The 16597-nt window shown below is 44.7% G+C and overlaps 1 long non-coding RNA gene across 1 annotated transcript; it reads left to right on the top strand.

Annotated features, from left to right (window-relative positions):
* Positions 1-11745: 11745 nt before the first annotated feature.
* LOC122160834 lies at positions 11746-14295 on the top strand. Its single transcript, XR_006168961.1, has 3 exons — positions 11746-11965; positions 12443-12566; positions 13745-14295. It is a non-coding gene; the product is annotated as an uncharacterized LOC122160834 (long non-coding RNA).
* The last annotated feature ends 2302 nt before the right edge of the window (positions 14296-16597 follow it).

Raw genomic sequence — 16597 nt, 5'->3', positions numbered from 1 at the left:
GTTCTATGATTCACAGCTTCACAGAATCAGTCTGCTACCTCCTCGCCTTTTTGTATTTTTGCTTTGTATCAGTCAGGATGGAACTATATGTTCCCCACGTCCACAATGGCTAGGACAAGAATGGGGCTAAAATTAAACCACACACAGATGGTATTAAATGAAGAAATGCTTGAAGGCTTGGTGAAGCATCAGAATGTTATTTGGATGGGGCTGCAGAGTGCAGATGTTCCTGCCTGGGGCAGAGGGATGCTTCGAGCTCATCGAGTGGCTGCTTCACATCCCAACCAGGGCCTGATTTGGGCTCAGCCCCTCTGGGATGCCAGGCAAGCTGTTAAGGGCTACGTGCAATTAGAGACAGAGATGGAGGTGAGCTGAAAAAATCCTGATTCAAGCTTCTCACTCAGCTGCTGCCAAGTCCAAATGTTTAGGTGGCTTTTGCTTTATTTTTGTTACTTTTAAGCTCCCCAGCTGGGAATCTGCCAGAAGTCAGAAAACTGGTTTTTAACCCAAACAACCCCATCTGGGGCTGACACAGCTCAGAGCAGCCCAAGCTTTAGGGACATGGTTTCGTGGGCAATATTGGTGGTAGATGGATGATTGGACTAGATGATTTTGGTGGTCTTTTCCAACCTTAATGGTTCTAAGTGTTGGTCCTCCCCTGTGCCTCAGTGCTGGCAGCATCTTTGGCACCTCGTGGCTCCTGCAGCTTGAGATGGAGCTTTGTTAGAGGAACTGAATTCTAGTTCCCTTTTATTTCCAGTCATGGATAGGCATCCTCTTCAATTTCAAAATAAATCTAGATCATTTCTTTTTGGATGGAGCCATAAATCTTTGCACTTCAGTTCCTCATCCTCACAACTCCAGCCTATGTCTGTGTGGGTACTTCAGCCTGGAAACTCTTCGACCTGCTCTGAAACTTAGGTATTCCTTGAAGGCCATGACACACAGTGGCAGGCTGCTGGCATGGTGGGTTGGCTGCTCCTCGGAGACATTTGTCCTTGCAGTTGTCTGCACACCACAGCACATAGCACTGTTTGTGTGTGTGTTTAATGCAAGTGTTGTTTCCCATAAATGCCTCTTTCTGGGCCCGGAGAATTGCTCTCACCCTCTCTCACCTCAGTGGCCAACTGAGAAAGGTCTCCTTCACTCAGCTGGGGGAAAGGGGGAGGATTTATGAATTGGAGAGATGCATTCCTGATGTGGAATGGGCACATTCTGTGTTTCCACACACCCCCCCCCTCCTTAAAAGCACCATTTGTGTGGCAAATAGCCAAGGGTTTTATGAATGCAGCTCTTGCTTTCTCCAGCTGCTAGAAACCTTTCTCAAATATGAATTAAAATAAAAGCCTCACTAGACACTTTTAGCACTCATAATTCTGCTATTTCTGGTCTGCGGCGTGGAGTTCTTGCATCAGAAATCATGGTTGGAGAGGCTTGAGTGGCTTCTTTCAAATATTATTAAAAGGAAAGATGGATGACTTCAATCTACAAGGGCCTGGATGTGATTGTGTACCCAGATTTGACATTTCCCTAGTTATTATGGCAGTGAAATCCCATCCCTGCAATCTTTATATAGACTTACCCTTCAGGTACCATTCGGGGGTGTTCTTGAGGAATTGCTATGCCCCAGGTTTGGTGCTCTAATAAATCAACTAGCAGGGAGAAGACAAGATCAGGACCACAATCCATGCATGGGAATATCCTAAGAGGTTTTAGGCAAGCATTTTTCACTGCATCACCGGAGTAAGAGAAAAAGGAAACCATGGTAACAGCTGTGGGTTGGTGGAGCTGGGAGTTTGCAGTTTGCAGAGGGGAGAGGGATGAGCGGTGGCAATTTGTCACCAGGCAAGCATGGGACAGGAGGATGCTCCTGGTGGGTGTGCTCACAGCACTGTGGAGGAAAGTGGTGTTTTTTGAGGGAGAAGGATTTGGAGTGCTTGTAATTGGTGATTCTGTGCAAGGATCAGCCCTGTGTACAGGGATTTTGGGTACTTCCCTGCCGAGCAGATTTTTGCCTTGCAGGCAGCCAGCAGTGAGAGGAAAAACTCTGGGGAAATGCAAAATCTCACCCACTGGGACTGTGAAGGTGAATCATGAAAATGAGGGTGGGAATTTAGTTACATGTAGGTTGTGGGGTCATTAAGGCAGAGTGGATGCAGCACTCTCATATCTTCCTAGACTTATGCTCGACAAAGACAGGTGAAACAGCAACTCTGCCTTATAAATGAGTATGACGTGGCAACAGGATGGCTCGATTTCTTTGCAGAAGCAGTAGAGATTATTCTGAATCCCAACCAGATCAGAAATGAGTAACACCACCTCCCAGAGACCACAGTGTATCTGAACGGCATTTGACACCTTTGCATGCCAGCAATGCTTTTCTGGTGGGGTCATGTTCTATGATGAAAAGTTCAGTGTCTGCAGTGGTTGTGCAGAGGCTCCCACAGACAGATGCTTGGAGGTAATTACGAGGCACTCAGGCACTTTTTTTTTTTGTCTGTGAGATGGAAGCATGTCGGAGGCTTGGGCAGCATTGTTCATGTAGGTCACCAAGCTTAACAAGGCAGCAATGAACTGCTGCACTCATTTGGGGAAAGGACGTAATTATCTAGAGGTTTTGATGGGCAATAATTGCTAAAGGCTTTGGTACGTGAACAAGTTGCCATTGTGAAAGAAGTTCTCAGCCATCGACTGCTCCACAGGAGCTCCACAGTGCCCAGGCTTACACTGGTGCGGATGGACAGTGAGCTGCCTTGGGTTGTCTTGCTTTCATAAACATGTAAGACCTTTTACAGGGGCAGTAACTGTAGATCTGCCAAAGTGGGATAACATTTTGCAGTGCTGCAACACAACTGCGTGCCAAAGCCCTACAAGCAGGTTGAGGGCATGTAAGTTCTCCAAATTACAGCACCCATAAGTTACTCCTCTTCAACCTGCATGTCTTGCTGTTGTGTATAGTCTTAATGAATTTAGAGCCTCACCAAAGGGGCATTACTCATATTTTACTGATCAGAAGATAAACCCCAAATAACACATAATAAAGGGTGTTTTCCCTGATTCCCAGGCTTCTGAGCTAAACTGCAGCCAGTGCTTTCTTTAATAACTCAGCAGCGTATTGGGAAAATAAACCTGAATCTGGCCATCCATGTTAAAAACAAACAAACCCAAAATCTCTTTTATGAGAAATAACAACCTTTCGGCTACATTTTGTGTGTCTAAGTAACCACCTCATAACACACTAATGATTGCTAGACATAAGCAGCAGCACTACTGTATAGCAAAGATATTACTGTATTACTTAGGGTTTATTGCATGTTAGTGCATCAATATAATTGTACAGTCTGCTTGGCAAGATTGCTTTTATAAGCAGGAATATAATTTTACTAATGTCTTATTTCAAGTTTGAGAATTAATGTAGTTTTCCAGCTTTTGCAATATATACTGAAAGCAGTACGTTCTTTTTTTTTCCATGAACTTCAGTGTATGCTGTATCAAGTACGTCTGGATCAGTTTGAGAAATGGGATATTATAATGATCCTGAAAATATTTTCTGACCAGCTCACATGATACAGGAAGTGATGGAGTCACCATCCCTGGAGGTTTTCAAGAAAACTGTGATGTTACATTAAGTGACATGGTTTGATGGACAGTTAGACTGGATGATCTTAGTGATCAGCCTTAATGATTCGTTGATTCTCCCTACAGTAGCATTTTTGTCCCATTCTAGTACATTGTCTAATGAACATCACTTTCACAGCTGGCCTCCCCATCAGTTTTTCCCTTTGGTGCCTAGAGATTAGAACTCCTAATCTGTTTTTATCATTTCTGAGGATCACTCCCCCTGTGCTTTGTTGGGAAGCACTTCCAGTCTGAGTGTACCCTCTCAAATGTGAGCCTTGGGGCTGGCTGGCCGTGGGAGCCATACTTGCATCCTTCCAGAAATCTTTGAAGACCTGTTCCAACATGATAACATTAGTTTTTCTCAAGCAATTTGAGTAGAAATCAAAATATCTTGGCTAAGTTTGCTAGGTCAAGAGGAAAGATCTGGGATAAGCAGATGGAGGTGGAATCTCATGATTTTCCCAATTATACAATCATGTATCACTGCGACCCAGCGACTGCGCTGGCAAAGCTGCACCAGCAACAAAATGGGGTCTTATATATCTCTGATGGTCATAGCTGGACTGCCAAGGAGTGTCTGAGAAGGGGGAAACAGCAGCTGAATTTGGGTCTTGTGGAAACGGAGCCCCACTACATTGTGAGACCATCTGAGCTGCACATGTTCAGCGAAGGCACTTCTATTTGGCTGTTATCTCAGAATGGGGGAAATGTGGAAGATAAATCTGAAGGTTTTTCCAGACAAAGGGAACTTATCGAGTAATATTGAAACAGACGGCTCGGAGCCAAGCTAGGATTTGGCCCTTATTTTGAGCTGAGTAGATAGAAACTGTGGCCAAGGATCAGCTGGAAAACCACTTAACCTTTTTTGAGATTGAACAGCAGCTTTTGCTGAGAAAGTCTGGTTTGAAATACAAGCATGAGAGAAATGGAGAGCAATGATTTGTACGATGATTGACAGCATGTCATGTAGGACAACCTACAAACACACCTCCTGAAGGTTGTGCCATGTATGAGCATGTACTCTGATGAGGTGCAGCTAGAAAATATAAGAGGTTATATAGAGGAAAAAATGCAGTTTCTGATCTTTTTCACCTCTTTTACTGTACCTTTCCTTTATCCTGCATGTCTCAAATCCTGCTTTAGGCCCAAGGTTTGCTAGGGCCGGTGAAGGCAGAGGGATTATTTCAGTAGAATTCATGCATCCTAATGCTAAGGACCTTTCTTTATGGAGTTTCTCAGTGGTGCATTGCAGTTCTCTGTCCTCCAGTTCATGCTCTCTTATCCTTCGTTTGACCATGTATTTTATCAGCCTTTATTCTTCAGAAATGCTTATAGGCAGTTGGGCCGTCAAGCTTTCCCTTGTTCTTGTGTGTAAAGGCATGAGAAGCAGACAGTTCCATTGCTGAGCTAGGATGTTTTTACTGGATATTTCACTATATGTCTACAATGATTTCTGAATTAATTAAGAAGCAGTATTCATTTCAATTGTATTCTCCCTGAATGTGATGGATGCTGTTTTTCCTCCTTTCTAAGTTGACCTGAGCTAAGATAGGATCAGGATGTCATTGTCTAATGGCTACTTTAGCAATTTAAGGCATCCTGTAGCTATTGTAAAAATGATTACCCTCAGGTGGTTTAAATGAGCTGGTTTGCTGTACTGTGCCTAAGGGGAAGAAATAAAAAATAGATCTGTATCATGTTTAGCTGTGCAGCATGACTAGGGATGGCCAGATTTTTATACTGAATTGCATATGTATTTTTCTTGTCTCATGGAATAGCTATGGTATTCATGTAGGCTTTGGATTTCTCTCTTTGGTCAGTAGTAGCCAGCATGTTAAATAGGGTCATGATGAAGGATGCTCTTCAATCTCCATGTAAAGTACATCTTCAGTCAAGCCCCTCAAATCCCATTCTACTCCAGCTGTGATGCCTTTAACAGAGCACTATCTGTTAGATCAGCTTTCCAAAATAAAACCCTACCAAAACAGAACACGCTGCAAAGACCATTTTCAATGGCCAAAGTGACACTCATCTCTTACACGTGATTGGAAGACATTGCAGGATTAAAAATCTGCAAACTTTATACTTAGGATTCCTTCATACTTCCCAGTTATTTCTAACTGATGTATCATCTGATCTACGTCTCTCTCCATGAAGTGCAGAGTAGCTGAAAGAGTGGAACTTCTACAGTCTTCATTCATGCAGTGTTTTACCGACTTTTGGAATTGAGAACTCCAAATTTTGAGTCAATAGTTTGAGATAAGGATTAAGGAAAACTTAAGGATCTTTCACAAAGAAATTGGAGCTGCAAACCTCTGACAGGTTGCCTTTTCTATCCTGTATGGAATGTGCCCCACACTTTTTAAAACAGCACTTGTCTTTGCCTAGCACCAAACAGTGGGATTTTGAGCCATGGCTTGGGATCCCTCAGCACTATGCACAGTAGTTGGTTAATAAGGGCACCAACATTGTTTTCTGACATGTAATGCTACTATTACTTCAAATATTTTGCTAATATTCTTTAATCTCTCCTTGTGATTGTCCCCTTCTGCATTTTCAGTTATCAACGTTTCTAAATGAAGGAATGTTGAAGCATGGAAGATTAGATAAGGAAATATTTAACATCAAGAAACTCTTTGCTCAGGGGGAGGGCTTTGAACAGGACTGTTGTATTGATTTGTTACACCAGAGCCTGTGTTTTATCAGCAACACATAAATCAAATGGTACCGTGCACAACAATGTACATACAGTTTTTAATAGAGAAAGGGAACCCGTTCTCTGAAGTGCTTCTGCTTGCTGGCTGACATGAGAGAATGAAGAGTGTGTCTTTTTCTTTTTCTTTTTTTTTTTTTTTTTTTTTGTAAATGGAGAATGATGGAGTAGGTCTATGAGAAAAAAGACTGAGCTCATTTCAAATCCAAGGGAAGCTGCTCTGCTCCTGTCTCCCAGTGATTCATGAGCTGTCATGCATTACAGATGAATCCAGCTCGCTCTGACAAAACCCATGACCTGAGCACTTCTAAAAACCGTGGCACCCCGGGCAGGGTCGTGCATGCAGGACCAGGAGAGAAAGCAGGAATGTGGCTCTGGGAAGGGGCAGCCCATTAAGCTGCTGTGTAGCAGCGGCAGCAAAGTGTCTCAGAAGGAAACAAAAGGACTGTGAGCTGCGATGCTCCTTCCTGTTTTTGAGATTTCACTTTATCCTAAAACAACACCTCATTGATTTGAGCCAAGCTTTACTATGACAGGTCAAAACCAGCATAAAATTGTAGTACCTTTTTGTATAGGTTTATCTTATGTTAAACTCTGTTACTTGTCCCAGGTGGAGGATGCCTAGTTGCTTGTGTGTTGGATGACACTGGGCAATATCTGCCAGCATCTCCAGCTGTGCAGAAGCTCTTTTTTCTCCCCATGTTATATCCAGACACGCATTTTGGGCCCCCCGTATCTCTTTTCTCTCCTGCAGAACAGTGGTGTTGAAGCAGGGGAGGCAAGGGTGTAAATGGGACTACTTACAGTATGTAAGAAACCAAGCAGAGTGTAAATGAGATACCTATTGAAGCTTCAAGCTTGGCATTGCTCAGGGAGCCCAACACAAACCTTCCTCCTCCATGGGGAGGATGTGCAGCCTCCTGCCCTGCATCCTTATGGCTTGGTTTGCCCTCCAGCCTCCTCTCCAACTCCCAGTTTGGGGTCATTGCAGTTATTTCACAGGCAGCACCATCCAGCGAGGCTTAAATACGCAGCAGAGATGAGCCTGGCCTGCCAAGATCGTCCCTTTCCCCATTAAAGTAAATTAAATTTGAATGGGTAGGAAGGAGAGCAAAATTTAGCCTGGTTTGTCTTTTCTGTGAAAAAGTTAATGTGGCACAGTGCCCAGGCAAATTCAGATTGCTCCGTGCCGTAATGCTGTTCTGCAGCTACCAAACTAGACCTGACTTGCACCCTGCCTGAGCCTGGTGAGCAGACATGCCCTAAGGGTATGTCTACACTGTAGGATAGAGTTGAGACCTGGACTTGGCGAGGCAAACCTGAGCTCTTGGTCAGCAGGGGTGTGATGTGAGATGTGTGTCCTTGGCTCTGGGATGGGGTGAGGAGGAGGAACAGGGAGGTGTCCAACCTCAGAAAGTCTTGTGATGCATTTGAGGATTGAGGTTGTGTGGTGGAAGGGCATTTTGGGCTGGCACATGCTGTGCTCACTGATGGAATGCTCGTCCCATGGAGATTGTGCAGGAAGTCATGGCCAGGTTCATTTGTGTGAGGGCATGTAACTAGAAAACTATAAAAATAGCAGGAACAAGTAGAACTTGCTTCTAGTGAAAAAAAAGAAAGACATTGCAATACATACTAAATTCCTTTCTTTTTCTTTCTTTCTTCATTCCTTGTCTTCTGGTTGCAAGTCATTTTTCTGCTTCTCAAGTACCAGGCTCTTCTGTGCTTGCTTTGTCTCTAATCTACCACCTCTCATAATACATGAAGAAAGTATTTCTACAACCTGAACGATTCTGTGATTCTATTTAGTGATGGGACAAGGATAAGTGAAGTTGATGGCTGGACTTGATGACCTCGAAGGTCTTTTCCAACCTAAATGATCCCATGATTTCCACTCTGCCATCTCACAGGGGTTTTTCCTCTGAGCTGAGCAGCGGGCCACGGGATAGGGAATGATGGCAAGGAAATGGAGAGTGAAGGCACTGTGCCCAAGTCAAGGTATGAGGATGCCCCAGTGGTTGAGTTTACTCGCAGCCTGTTTTTCCACTGAATGCTGCAAGCCTCCAAGCTGCTTGAACACCACATGCTGCTTGCATTGCTGTCTTTTCATCTGCCACCCCTTGGTGTCCCCTGAGGTGTGCAGGCTGGGGATGGCTGCAGGTGACTGGAAATGCTGCTGGAAAACAACCCCTTGTGAGGGAATTAACTCCTGCTTTATTTATTTTTCTGGTGTGAATACAGCTCTGAGGATGCAGGAGAGCTTTGCTGATGTTCCTTCAGAGTTTGAAATAGTTTTCTTCCTCAAAGGTATGTACCTAGAAGAAATAGCTGCTCCCAAGCACCAGGTAATGCTGAGTTACTACAGACTCCTGTTTGTGTGCCTGTTCCTTTTACCTACAATTATGGCAAAATTGCCATCGTGTAAGCAGTGGGCTGTATGAATAGCTTTACTATTTATTATTGTTAGACCTAGATGTGTGTTTTTCTTTAGATCATATCTACACAAGAAGGCACAGTAATAATAGCCTTTTGGCTGCCAGAGCTCCAGCCAGCTTTAATTTCTAAAGACCATGAAGCTTCTGAAGCACGGTGCTGTTTATTGCTTTCTTTGTCCAATCAGTCACGGTGGAGGTGGCTCTGCTTTTTCCAGCTGAGATCTGGTGAGGGTGGGCAGTCGTGTTGTGTTTTTTTAAAGAAATTAACTGGGTATTTATGAGGCTTAGACTTACAGTATCGTAGAATCGTGCTCCCTGGCTGGCATCAGCAAAAAGTCTCTTGTTACAGCCCAGTGCCAGGCTATTTTAAGCTGCAGGATTCCCCTTTTATGGAATTATTTTTCATGTGAGTTTAACTCCGGTGCTCATCGGCACTCTTTTCTGTTTCCTTCATATGAGACATGAAAGCCAATTTGGGATAGCCATACGATAGCCGTCTGAGTGTTGGAAACATGACCAGATATGGATCAAGAAGGGGGAAGAAGAGATCATGCCTTCTTTCCAAGGTCTTCTATCAGGAGCTGAGGGGATCAGCTTCTTTCACTGCTGGATCTCAGTATTTCTAAACAATCCCAGGGTTTTGAAAGAGAAGGGTTTTGACATTTACTGTTTGGTGTTGGCAGGGCTGGATAAGGGAGATAAAGTGGCCTGTGACAGAGCACACAAGCTATCTGTGATCTGTTGTGCAACGACCATCAGCGACTCTGCGTCTTTGTGTGTTTAAAGTGTATTTCCTGACATTTACTAGCAATTTTAAAGGGATTTATTCTTTGCTGTTTCATAATCTCTGGTTCAGAGTAAATTTGCAGATTTCGGAGATCAGAAGAGACCATTAATGCCATAGTCTGGGTCTCTGGATAGCTCATCCACCTAACTTCATCCCCTTCTGTACTGAGCCCAATACTTTGTGTTTAGCTATCTTTCAGAAAGGCATTCAGGCATGATATGAAAGCAGAAAGATCAACCACTAACCCAACAGTTTGTTCCAACATGCGATCATTATCACTATTTAAAATAAAATGGGTAATTTACTCCTCATTTTTCTTTGTGTGCCTTTGGCTAGAAGACTTACGCCTGAACATCCATATAAAAGCAAGTATTTCCTTAACTCTTCCAAAAAAAAAAAAAAAAAAAAAAAAACCAAAAAAAAAAACCAGAGCAAAAGATAGAGTAGATATATATTGCAGTGAATCTGCATGGCTTTACAGAGAAAACAGCAGCATCCTTTAGTGGTTTGATGATGTGGTGTGCAGGCAGCCTGCATGCCTTTGTACAGTCATTTGGGCTGCATTAAGGTCCATACCATACCTTGAACATAACTTCTTCCAGTGCTGTTTCCTCTTTGTATGCATTTCCTCTTACCAGGCTGCCCAGGGAGGTGGTGGACTCACCATTCCTGGAGGTATCCAAGAACTGTGGGGATGTGGCACTGAGGGATGTAGTCAGTGGGCTTGGGGTGTGGGTTGGGCTTGGGGACCTCAGAGGCCTTTTCCAACCCGAATGATGCTACAATCCTGTGATTCAGCCTTTTGAAATCCAGTGTCCAAAGTGAAGTTAAAGTTACACAGAAAAGTGAAGTGAGAGGAAAGGGTTGTAAAAAGGGCATTTAACCACGTTCATGGAAATGTGTGAAAAATGGAAGTTGACCATTGGCAGCTTGGAGGCTATACTGCAGGATAATTTGGGAAGATGCTGTCGACAGAGAGTGTGGACCAAGTGGTTCACCTTGAATGAGTAATGTGAGTGCTGTCATTTTGTAATGTGATGCAAACCCAAAGTGTGGATGCTACCACTCCCAGTTTTTGGGCCAAGCTCTTATCGTAGTATCAAACAACCCCAGTGAAAGTATGCAGAAAACAAATAAGGGAGAAAATCCTTTTCAGAGGTATAAAACAATCTTCTATTGTAAGGAGTTTGATCATTACTGGCGAGGCTTTCAGAGAAAACAGGACTGAGATCCTCTTGATGAATAGGAACATTAATATATTAGGTATGTATTATGTAAATCCATACTTCAGTGGAGTGTTAGATAAGATAAATGGGAGCAAAGAGCAGGCTTTGAAGGTTGCTGGCTTTGTGTGCACTGTGCCCATCCAAGGCTCGGCACGAGGCTTGCAGCCCAGAGGGAGGGGGCTACCTAACAATGAACAATTATTGAATGAATTATCGTGATAGAGACTGGCAAGCAGATAAGCCCAGGGATTTGTGCATTGTATCCAAATATCTGGCCTGGCCTTCGCAACTCGTGGGGCAGCGGAGAGAGGGACTGCAGTGGAAGCTTTGCACAACATGTCTCCATCTTCATGATACACAGCCCTACAACATAGGACTGGGGAACTGATGAACCCCAGCACTGCTCTGTGCATGTGTTCTGCTTCAGATGGACAGGAGCTCAACAGTTCAGGCTGCTCAGAGACGATGTGGATGCTCCATCCCTGGAGGTGTTGAAGGCCAGGTTGGATGGCAACCTCAGCAACCTGGTCTGGGACCAACCTGGAGGTTGATGGCTCTGCCTGTGGAAGGAGGGTTGGAACTTGACAAAATTTGGGGCTCATTTCAACCCAAGCCATTCTATGATTCTGTGCTTCAACACCTTCTGCTGAAAGCTATCACGGGGACCAAAAATTGGTTTGGTCTAGACATGGCAAAAAATACATGCCTTTTTTTTTTCCTTCTCCTTTCAGATGGATGCTGAGCACTTTCAAGCGGGTTATTTAGAAGGTTTGTGACCAGAAATCAAACCAGGCTGAAAAAAAATGTAGATCTACCTGTTTACATCATAAACCACGAACACATTTGCATCCTGCAACAAACACCTGGGCAACATCCAGTGGAGACATTCCCAACGTGTTAACTACTGCCAGGTAACTGGTAAACAGTTCAGGGCTGCAGTCTGGAGTGGAGACCTTTCCTCTGAGGCTGCTGCTTATAACGGGGCTTTCATTGAGATCCTGACCCCGAAGCGTCAGTAAAACATGGCACATTCTTGACTTTCAAACAAACTGCTGGGAGGTGGCCAGCGTGGAGCACAGAGCTGGGTTTTAGAGGGGCTGGAGCTGCACAGTGATGTGCCACCCCTTTCATTAGCTGTTGCTGACTGTGAAAATGCCTTCCTGGATAGGAATTGCACATAAAGGTGAATTATACAGGCAGCTCTTTAAGGCTCTGCTAATAAACACATGAAAGGAAAGGAGGGAAATATGTGAAAATGCTGCTACACTGAACTCCCTTTACATGCCACCAGCTGGGGGGGAGTGAGTATTATTCAGGACTGAGCTCTCGTCGTAATTAACGCGTGTATTCCGTAATTAAGCGCTGCTTTAATTTCGCCGCGCGGGATGGCTCGGGTTGATCCCTGAACACGGCTATTTGTGCTATGGGATGGCTGTGCTGATGTCTATAGGGCAGATGCCGTCGGAGGGCAGCAGATGGTGCTGTTCGTCTCCTTTTTGAGTACGAGAAACCCGCAGCCTCCGAGAGATGCTGGTCCAGGGGCTCCTCATCCCAAATCGGGTTCCTGTGGTCTTTGCCACACCTTCGAGTGAAATAACCGCTTTTTTTTTTTTTTCCTTTTCCTTCTAACAGTGTCTTTTGTATTTATTTCTTTGAACAGCGCTGGAATCCTGTAATCACAGCACATCAAGATGATGGGAACTCAATTAAATTAAGGAGAAACACCAAGATTGTGAAACTTGGCGGCAGGACAAGAGCTGGTTGCAACACAGGCTGGACTTTAGGTTTGTTGGCAAATCAAATGCATCTGACGCTGGTGATTGGTATGCCAGGAACAGTTCCCTGACCGCTGATCTACCCCGTGGGTCAGCAGGGCACGTTTTTGAGGGCTGACCCTCCTGGCCTGCACAAATCTGCATGCCCAATTTCCCGAATGGCAGAAAATCCTACATTAAGGTGACATTTATCAGCTAATTTTTTAAAAGAAAATTAACTGGGTACTTATGAGGCTCAGGCTTACAGCATTGTAGAATCGTTAAGGTTGGAAAAGACCACCAAGACCAGCAAGAGCCATCCCCACCATGCCCACCAAGAATGCCCACCAGACGCTGCCCATGCAGAATTAGGCTCCTTATGGATCCCTCTTCTATCTATGTAGCTCCCTTACTGCAGGGACAGACCCAAGCCCAACCTTTGCAAACATTTCCTGCCAGGGCAGGTTGGATGATGAGGCACCAGTGGGTGCAAGGAAACCCTAAAACCCACAGAGGCCAGGGCTGGCAATGCCCCACATCCCTCTGTGCTGCTCAGCCCCTCTGCTGATGTTCTGCAGGAGAGCAGCAGCTGATGGTGCTAAAAATACCCCTGGGCAGGGTAGCAGTGCTTCAGCTCTGGGCTTCCCAGAAGAGTGCTGGTATTTCAGCCTTGTGACTCCAGCTCTGGCCACCTGATGGGCAGCACGCAACTTTGCTCTGATTTCCCCATTTGGTAGGGAACAATCTCAGTAACGGATGGATATGTCAGCAAACAGCATAGTTTGTTTTCTTATTTTAGGTCTCCCATAGACATAGATATGAATGACTCTGAAATATAGGCAGCACCTGGTCCTTCCCTGCTGTCACATTGTCCCCTTGATGGAAAAGCAAAGTAGATTGCTATATAAAACCCCTCTGTAGATGTGAGGAGGCAGCAGTAAACATGCAACCATCCAGGTGCCAAACATCCAGCCATTCTGCAACTTCACTTTGCCCATTGCACCTGGGGCGAGATGAGAGGAATTCCCCAAATCTGCCAGCACACCCCCCAAAATACCCCAGGCACCAGCTGAGAGCACCAGCTGTCACTGGAGTTTCTGTTCCCAAACCAGGTCCTGCTGGCACATCCCTCTGACACATTCTACAGAAGAAAAAAAATAAAACCAGGAACTTTTTGACTTCTTCATTTATTTTTTTTTTTCTTTCAGAAGCGTGACCTTTTGACCTGAATCATGACAAGTGATTATGAGGAAGAGCTGCTCTCACTTCTAAATTATTGCCATGCAATGAGCAGATTTCCATGGGGTGGCTGAAGTCATGTCCTGAGATACGAGGGATACAAGCATCCCATTCCTGCTCTACTTTGTACTACAAGACTGGTCTTAGCGAAGCTTATTCTCTTAAAATGTCCTGCCTGACTGAATAAAACACAATTTCTGTTCTAATATTGTTGGGCTGTGAAACATTGCAATAGAGGCACAAATGTGGGCAAGAACAAGTTTTACTGCAGACGCTTTATCTTCTGATAGATTGTCCCAGTGCTGCATTCCTCATTCCCTGGCAGTTTGGTCCAGCTCAGATTGGAAGATGGTGAAGATCTTGGGAGATCTCCAATAACGTGGGGCAAAATGCACTGATAACAGAAATGCAATGGCTTTGGTTGATCTGTAGAAGGAAAAAAAAAAAAGAAACGGTCCATAGTGAGAATGCAGAATAAGATTGAGAGGAAAAACTGAGCCCTAAAAGGGAGGCTGGTGCGTGGTGTATTCAATAATTGCATTTATGAATAAACAATTAAGTATTACCAATGAATCTCTTGCATTTTATTGACCCAGGCACAGAAGCTGCTTTTTGGCACAGATGACTTGCTCAGTTCACGCTTGACAATGGGGAATTGTAGTGGCTGTTCCCTTAAGAAATCATCCAAGATTGGGACTTATTTGTGCACCATTGCTTGCATCAATTAACAGCACAATCTTTTTGTTATGAAAACGCAAACATTAGTAGCCTAAGGAGCCTTGTAAATGCAAATATAAAACTTTAATTTCAGTAACTCCCACTTTCCCTTCAAGTACAATAAAGGCTCTTTTTTTTTTTCATTTACTGTTACAACGACAGGTCTTTATAATAATAATAATAACAATTATTATTCTTATTCCTCTTTCTCTTCACTTTAAAATTGAGTTTAACCCAAGGGATTTCAGTAGGGACCGTTTTCCATCAGCAGATCTGGGGTGGCTGCAGCCAGTGCTGGGAGCTCTGAGCTCCTTGGGGCAGGTTGGTGCCGACCATGGGGAGGGGAGCAGGACTGGGCATTGGGGCCAACCCTGGGCAGGGCATAATTCCCACGTGAGGATTCTTTCCATTCGCTCCAGGCAGCTGGAGAGCCTAAATTTGGCACCCATGTTTCTGCTGCAGGAATGAGAAGGAGAGAGAGACCTTGAGACATGCCCTTGGCCAGGGCCACATTTTGGTGATCATTGCCACAGGGAATGATTTGGGGTACAAAACTGATGGTTTTACTGTGAGGTGGCACGAAAGAGAGAGCTGCCTTCTTGAGAGCAATGTGGGAGATGGCACCTGATGGCACCGTGATGAAAGAATTGGACAAAAACCCAAGGTCTGCTTTGCCCTTTCTATTTTACACCGCACATATACAAGTAAAATATTAAAACAGCCTCTTTGCTTTCTTCCTCCCATGTTGGCCCAAATGTGCCCGGGAATGTGTCTAAACAGATTCCTGGAAAACCTGCCCTCAGCAAGGTTCAGCTTGCAGCTCCTCAGGTTCCCCAGCATGCAAAGGGGAACTATGTGGCAAAAGGAGAAGAGAAGAGGTCAGATGCTGACCTGAACCTTGGGCACCCACAGGCTTTACCAACTGTCTCTGCATCCCTGCTTGGAGCTGGCAAAATGGCCAACCCACCTCCAGCTGAGGTTCATGGAAAACACATTGTTAGCATCTTTGGCAATTTCTAATTAGACTAAAGGGGCAATTAGCCAAGGTATCATCCCTCACCTTGCTTCTAGCATTCTCATTACCCTTGTTTCACAAAGGTAGCGCTGCTGCTGCAGGGGGACGAGGCTGCTATAACTCAGTGGTGGTACTCAGCCTTCACCAAACCATCCAGTGATGTTTGGATTAGTCTTTAGCAGCCTTTTTCCAACCTTAATGATTCCATGATCCTTCAGCCCCAACAGGCCTTGTGATGGGCATTGGGGTCCCTGGTGCTTCATCCCCTGCAAAAGGATCTCAGCACACGGAGCAGAGCTGAAGGACAGGGGGAAAGCAAGAAAAAGAAGGAAAAAAAAGTTATTTGCCACCACTTTGCGCCATAATCACCTTTTGAGTCCTCCCTTGCAGAGCTGGTTGTTTTTCCTTCCCCCTCCCTCCTATTGCGCTTTTCCGCTCCATAGACGCTAGAGGCTCCCTCCTTCCTTCGGCTCCGCGAAAAACTTTTAGTTCCCGACTCTCTCTCTCTCTTTCTTTTATTTTTTTAAAAACTTCCCTCAGGAAAAAAATGTGGACTTAATTATCTATGTAAAATGTCAGATGTAGGGAAGCAGGAAAGGGGCCGTGCTTACTTGGATATCCCATCCGAGGCGAAGTGACTGGGTTTTGTTGGGTTGGGTTTTTTTTTTTCCCCATTTTTTTCCTTTTTTTTTTTTTTTTTTTTTTTTTTTTTTTTTTTGCTAAGGGGTGGAAAGGACTTCGCGAAATAAAAGTGCAGCACCAAAGCCAGTGGTTCCCAGAGCGGCCGGGGCGGGCGCGGCGGGAGCCCCCAACGCAGCGCAGCGCGGAGCCCACCTGCCCCCGGCAGCGCGCAGCGCTCCGCACCTTTTACCTCCGCGTAACCCATCCGCGCTCCTCTCTATTTTTATCCCTCCCCTCGACTTTTCCTCCAGGACTTTTTCCACCGCCTTGGGACACCCGCAAAATCTCCCCCTTCCCCTCCCCGCTCCTGGTTGTTGTTTTCTTTTTTATTTGCTGTTGTTGGTTTGGTTTTGGTTGGTTTTTTTGTTTTGTTTTTTTTTGTTTGTTTGGGTTTTTTTTTTTTTTTTTT

Source organism: Centrocercus urophasianus, unplaced genomic scaffold (genome assembly GCF_019232065.1).
Source record: "Centrocercus urophasianus isolate 14NV4802_14NV808 unplaced genomic scaffold, USGS_Curo_1.0 seq_18, whole genome shotgun sequence".
Classification (NCBI taxonomy): Eukaryota; Metazoa; Chordata; class Aves; order Galliformes; family Phasianidae; genus Centrocercus; species Centrocercus urophasianus.
Note: the sequence above shows the minus strand (reverse complement) of the source record. Positions and strands in the feature narration are given on the sequence as shown.